This window comes from Puma concolor, chromosome A1, assembly GCF_028749965.1.
Source record: "Puma concolor isolate L17-30 chromosome A1, mPumCon1.1.hap2, whole genome shotgun sequence".
Lineage (NCBI taxonomy): Eukaryota > Metazoa > Chordata > Mammalia > Carnivora > Felidae > Puma > Puma concolor.
In genome coordinates this window covers 216,770,408-216,777,503 of record NC_141667.1, presented here as the reverse complement: position 1 = coordinate 216,777,503, position 7,096 = coordinate 216,770,408, and positions in this window count along the sequence as shown.

Genomic DNA, 7,096 nt, shown 5'->3' with positions numbered 1-7,096 from the left:
CATGAACGGGGGAGGGGCAGAGAGAGAGGGAGACACAGAATTGGAAACAGGCTCCAGGCTCTGAGCCATCAGCCCAGAGCCCGACGCGGGGCTCGAACTCACAGACCGCGAGATCATGACCTGGCTGAAGTCGGACGCTTAACCGACTGCGCCACCCAGGCGCCCCTAATTCCCGATTTAAAAGGTATCTTAGAATATCCCCTCTCCTCCATTTTCAGCATCAATCTATGTGTTCATTTATTCTACAATGTACAGAAAATAGTTGAGACTTACATACCAGTTCTATCAGCAGCAACAAAACTTCTAAACTCAAGATTTCTTGACGGTTCTTTGTATCTTTATAACACATCCTTCTAAATGGTGTACAGGTAGAGTACCACGCTCCAATGTTACTTGAATTGCTTGTTGGTATGGTTATGTTCTCTATTCGAAATACTGCTAGGTTTGCTATTTTTCTTTGCATCAACGTTAGAGTTTGCTTTTTTCATCTTTTTCCTTCAGTTCCATTTTTTGAATGTATAAAGCATTCACGTGGTTCAAAATAAAATCTTACAAAGGTTAAACTCCCTCCCCATTCCCTGCACTCTGGTCCCACTCACTTCTGAGCCATAAGCACTTTCCTTAGGTTCTAGTTTATTCTTCCATTGTCCCCCAAGTAAAGAAATATAAAATTGTATATAAGTATATTTGCTAATTATCTATTGCTGTATAACTAAGCTTACCAGCTTAAAATAACAAACATGTATTAGCTCCCAGTTTCTGTGGGTCAAAAATCCAGAGGGGCCCTGGAAGCACCTGTAGCTCCAGACCTCCCAAGAATGCAAAGTGGCACTTGGGGCTGCAGGCGCGTCAGGGCTTCACTTGGGGAGAATCTGCTTCCAAGTGCTCTCAGCCTGGCCGTTGGCAGGTCTTAGAAGATCTTCTTTCAAGCTCACTCACATGACTGTTGGCAGGGCTCATGTCCTCACTGGCCACTGGCCAGTGTATTAGTTTCCTCATGGCTGCCATGACAGATTACCACAAACTGGATGGCTTTTAAAAACAAGAATTGAGGGGCGCCCGCGTGGCTCAGCTGGTTAAGTGTCCGACTTCGCCTCAGGTCACAATCTCATGGTTCGTGAGTTCAAGCCCCACGGCGGGCTCTGTGCTGGCAGATCAAAGCCTGCTTCTCTCTCTCTCTCTCTCTCTCTCTCTCTCTCTCTCTCTGCCCTGCCCCGCTCACTCGATCCCTCTCAAAATAAATAAATAAACTTAAAAAAATAAAAACAAGAATTCATTCTGTCTTCTGAAGGCTAGAAGTCTAGACTCGTGATGTCGGCAGGGCCATGTTCTCTCTGGAGGCTCTACAGGAGAATCCCTCCTCGTCTCTCTCCTAGTGTTGCGCAATTGGCCGGCCACCCTCAGCATTCCTTGGCTTGCAACTGCATAGCTTCAAATTCTGCGTCTGGTGTTCTTCCCTCAGTATATGTGTCTCTGTGGTCAAATCTCCTTATTTTTTTTTTTGGGGGGGGGGGACAGAGAGAGACAGAGCATGAACAGGGGAGGGACAGAGAGAGAGGGAGACACAGAATCGGAAACAGGCTCCAGGCTCCGAGCCATCAGCCCAGAGCCTGACGCGGGGCTCGAACTCATGGACCACGAGATCGTGACCTGGCTGAAGTCGGACGCTTAACCGACTGCGCCACCCAGGCGCCCCTAAATCTCCTTCTTATAATGACGTGACTCATAGGAGCAGGGCCCAGAGGCCTCTTTTGTCCCTCATTACTACAGCATAGTTCTTCATTGTATGGATGGACCCAGGGCATTTACTCAGCTTCCTGAGTGTGATAGGCCAGGTCCGAAGACGGGCTCCAAGATTCTTGGTCATCGGGGTACGCACACCTTCTCTCAGCCATTCAATCAAACACTCATGTAGGTGTGGCTGTGAAAGGACTTTACATATGTCTTAAAGTCCCAAACCAGTCGATCCTATGATAGAGAGATTGTCCTAATCACACAGGCCCTTTAAAAGCAGGGTTTCCTCTCGCTGGTCTCAGAAGGGAAGTCAGAGTTGCAAATCACAAAAGGGATTTGACAGCACCGGTGTGAAGATGAAGAGCTGCGTGGCAAAGAATGCGGGTAGCCTTAAGGAGCCGACAGTGGCCCCCGGCTGACACCCAGCAAGGACCTGCCACCGTAAGAAACTAAGTTCTGCCAACAATAGGCATGAGCTCAGAGGTAGATTCACCTTCTGACTGAGCCCTGCGATACCCTGAGCAGAGAACCCAGACACCATGTTAGACTTCTGGTCGACAGAGCTACGCGCTGATAAGTAGGTGTTGCTTTCAGCTAAATTTGCAGTAATGTATTAGGCAGCGATAGAAGACTAATACACGTGACATGCAGGTTGTTTGCAACACTTAGCTATGGCAAATAATAGCATAATGAATACGCTTTTGCATAGATCGTTTTTATTGAAGGAGGGGTAGCTTCAGGGTAAACTCCTGGAAGAATCGCTGGGTCAAAGAGTAAACACAGATGGACGGAACCTGCATGTATTGCTGTAAAGAGCCATGGCGGCAGTCTTTACATTCATTGGTTTCTTCGGGCCAAAGAGGCATCCTTTCCATTTACAGATGAAGGAACGAGGTTCCCGGAGGTGATGGCCTCTGCCTGGGTCCGGAGCTACCTCTCTCTCATTCCCTTCTCTTGTTTCTCCAGTGCGCCCGGCTTGAGCTGACACAATCTCTTCTTTACTCTCCAACTTGAATTCTGAAAGTGAATCCTTGGAGTTCTGTGAACACACTGTTTCGCTATTGATACAGTTTGGACATGCTTGGCCGGATCCCAAGAATCCTGCCATAAAAACAAATGCAATCCCCAGCCTGCGGGGAGGGGCGGAAATCATTGCAATGCTACCCTTTTATGGCAGGGAAAGAAATACATGACTTCCTACCCCTTCAGGCTACCCTACCTCCCCACTCTCATCTCACCAAGTCCAGCCCTTTCCAGACTCAAAACTGTATGGCATCTGCACAAAAAGGTACTGAATTCGCCCCTTTCCTATCCATCCTTCAGACTCCAAATTCCTCTATTACTCTATGCCCCGCCAGCCTCTGCTAATATGCATATAATTCTTAGCAACACACACATATAATATCTAGTCATTTGTATTTAGTATTTCGTAATACACAATTCCCAACCTTTCAAGTATGAGGATCCCTTTGTAAGGTCAACTAAATTTTGAAAAACTCTGGAGTCCCTAAAACATGGATAGGAGTATTTTTAGCATCCATCAAGAAAATGCATGCTGAACCTAAGGATACAAGAATCTTAGATTATTATCAAAGGGTCTTGATCCACAGGTTGGAAACCACTGTTCTGGGGAACAGTAACTTGGTTACATCATCATAATCAGGTTAGAAACACATGTCAAGGGGCACCTGGGTGGCTCAGTCGGTTAAGCGTCAAACTTCAGCTCAGGTCATGATCTCATAGTTCGTCATGGTTCTGAGCCCTATTCTGCCTTATTTTAAATACCTCCTGGAGGAGGAGGAGGAGGTTGTATCTGAGACATCTGGTCACCTTCCCGTCCCCTTGGCAAAGAGGAGCAGTAGTGAGCCATAGCTACTCCCAACAAGAACACTGGATAGGCAAGTGTTCCCAGCTGGTATACTGGGAATGAGCCAGTGAAATTCTCTATCATTATATCCTATGCCATGGTTCTCAACCAGATTCTACCACCCCAGAGGACATTTGACCATGTCTGAAGACATTTTTAGTTTTCACAACTCCACGGTTCCTACTGGCATCTATTGGGTAGGGATCAGGGATGCTGCCAAACATCCTCCAATGCCCAGGGAAGGCCTCGCACAATGAAGAATTATCAAAATGGCAGTAGTGTGGAGGTTTGAGAGATTGTTTTATAGGAATGTTGCTTTGGGCGTATGTTTTTCTCAGCTACAGGTGCTTTTCTGAGAACACATCTTGTGTGTAGGCCAGGGAGTGTTTATATGAGACACCTGCAGCTCCTCAAACATGCCGGTGCTCCCTTTCACTTCTGGGACCTTCTATGAGCTGAACTCTTTCTCTTGCTAATGTCCTCCCATCCTTCAGGCCTCACATTGGAGGTCATGTCCAGAATGTGTCTCCTAATCCCTCCTTCATCCAAGAGGCTACCTTGGTAGACAGAACAGGGACCCCCAAAGAAGCCAATGTTCTAATCCCTGGAATCTGTGAATGTGTTAGGGTACAGGGCAGAGGGGAATTAGATTGCAGGTGGAATTAAGGTTGCTTACGTGCTGACTTTTAGGTGGGGGGTTATCTTGGACTATCCGGTGGGCCCAATGTAATCCTTGGGGTCCCTATCAGTGGAAAAAAGAGGCAGAAAAGCCAGAGGAGATAGGACTATGGAGACAGGTCAGAGTGATCTGATGTAAGAACTCCTCCGTCCCTGTTGGCTTTGAAGATGGAAGAAGCCATAAGCCAAGGAATTCGGGCAGCCTCTAGAAGCCGGGAACGTCAAGGAAACTAATCCTCCCCTAGAGCCTCCAAAAAGGAGCACAGCCCTGACAATGCCTTATTTTGGCGTAGTGAGTCCCATTTCAGACTTCTGACCTCCAGAACGACGAGATAATAAAAATGCATGCCACCTCATGCTACTGAGTTTGTGGTCATTTGCTATGGCAGCAATAGGACGCTAATGCACTCTCCCTGACTCCCTGGCTGCCCCATCCCCCTGCCACGCTAACTGGGTCTGCACAGAAGTTGCTCTCACACAAGTCTCCTGTTCTCCCCTCGAAGCCCAGATCTCAGGCCGGGCCATGCCCGGGTCTGTGGGGCATGCTCCTGGCAACCTCACCTTCACTTCAGCCAGTCTCCCTGTAAACACTCAGGAATGGATTGAGTTTTTCGCCTCTGTACTTATTTGCACCCGGCAAGATGAAGGCAGCAAAGTCAGGCAGGAGGGGAAACAAAAAACTACAAGCCCCTCCGTGAAAATGGCTGAAAGGGCTCCTCCCGGCTAACTCCTCTCCCTCCACGGACGGAAGGACGGACGTTCGGCCTGAGGATCTGGCATCTTGCCAGTGAGAACTTAAAAAGTTGTATATCTTCTTTATAATTCTCAGTGTCCTTGAAAGTAAAATCCACATCATACTTTTAAGACGGTTTCTGTAGTTTTTAAAGGGAATGGATGAAATAATGAACATGGTGCCCTGCATGTAATAAACTTTGCTATTGCCACTGTCATTGTCATCGCCGTGATCGTCGCTGTTCTGATCATCTCAGGTTATACACAAAAGGTTCTGTACCCTTAGGTAAAACCAGTATTGCTAGAATGTTAAAAGTCAAAAAGTCAAGCCTCTAATATTTCCTAGTGGCTTTCTTCTCAGTGCTTTCAATGAACTTTTATTGAGTAACACGGTTTCAAAAAAAAAAACAATAGGAACACAGGGCACCTGTCTGGCTCAGTCGGAAGAGCATGTGACTCTTGATCTGAATCATGGGTTAGAGCCCCACGGTTGGGTGTAGAGATTACTAAAATAAATAGATAAATAAAATACAATAGGAACAGAAACCAAAATGACTACTTAGTTGCTATGCTGGCTAGTTATATCTATGGCACATCAAGAAAACTAACCAATTCAAGATGTAAAAAAAAAAAAAACAACAACAAACTGAGCCTTAATTGGAATTGCCTGCATTTTTTTAAATTTTTTTTTTCAACGTTTATTTATTTTTGGGACAGAGAGAGACAGAGCATGAACGGGGGAGGGGCAGAGAGAGAGGGAGACACAGAATCAGAAACAGGCTCCAGGCTCTGAGCCATCAGCCCAGAGCCTGACGCGGGGCTAGAACTCACGGACTGCGAGATCGTGACCTGGCTGAAGTCGGACGCTTAACCGACTGCGCCACCCAGGCGCCCCGTGCCTGCCTTTTTTAAAAAAATTTTTAATGTTTGTTAATTTTTTTTAGAGAGAGGAGAAAGAGAGTGTGGGGGAGAGGCAGAGAGAAAGGGAGATACTGAATCTGAAGCAGGCTCCAGGCTCTGAGCTGTCAGCACAGAGCCAGACGCGGGGCTCAAACTCATAAACCGTGAGATCATGACCTAAGCCAAAGTTGGACGCTTAACCCACTAAGGCACCCAGGCACCCCTGCATTTAAAAAAAATTTTTTTTCTTAACATTTTAAATTTATTTTGAGAGACAGAAGTGGGGGAGGGGCAGAGAAAGAGGGAGACACAGAATCCAAAGCAGGCTCTGAGCTGTCAGCACAGAGCCCGACACGGGCTTAGACTCACAGATCATGAGATCATTACCTGAGCTGAAGTCAGACACTTAACCGACTGAGCCACCCAGGTGCCCCTCCTCTGCATTTTTTTCTTTTTTTTAGTCAATCATTTGACTAAATATTTTTACCTCTAATTTTCTGGATTGCCTTCATGTCTTACTACCTAAGAAAACTATCAGACTTAAGTTTATCAGAAGCAAAATAAAAAAGGCAAATTATAATCTCCACCAGATGGAATAATGGCTTTTTCCATGAAAAAGAATTTGGGACAAGTGATCTGGGACACCTCGTGCTGAGAGGCACAAATATAAAAGGAACTAAACAGGTGGCTTCTGTGAGATAATTTTAGCCAGAGGACTCTGCAGCATGCTTCTTAGGAGTGTAAGGGAGGTCAGTGCCCTGGCCTGTGGCTCTAGAAATGCCCTAGAATGTTCAAGTACATTCACAAAATAACCGAGGACAGCAAAGCCAGGACTGACACTGTTTTCACAGTTTGAAAGACGAAAAGTTATACAACCATATGACGGCCGCGTTCTCAGTTCTCAGAACTTGCCCTCCGTGCAGACTGTCATGCTCGAGTTTTGCCTCTGGTAGAGTGTACGTGAGCCTCGCAGAAGGGCTCTGAACACTCCCAGGACATTATCCTCCGGGTAACATTTGAAGGGTCAGGGTGGCAGGTGAGGCCTGCAGCTGGCAACCTCCAAATCCGAGCGGTTCAGACGGGACCATAGCCATTTATGTCCATGGCTTTGAAACTTGTTAAACTATAGCCCACATTAGGAAACACATTTTACTTCATGACCCAGAACACACACACGCGCACGCG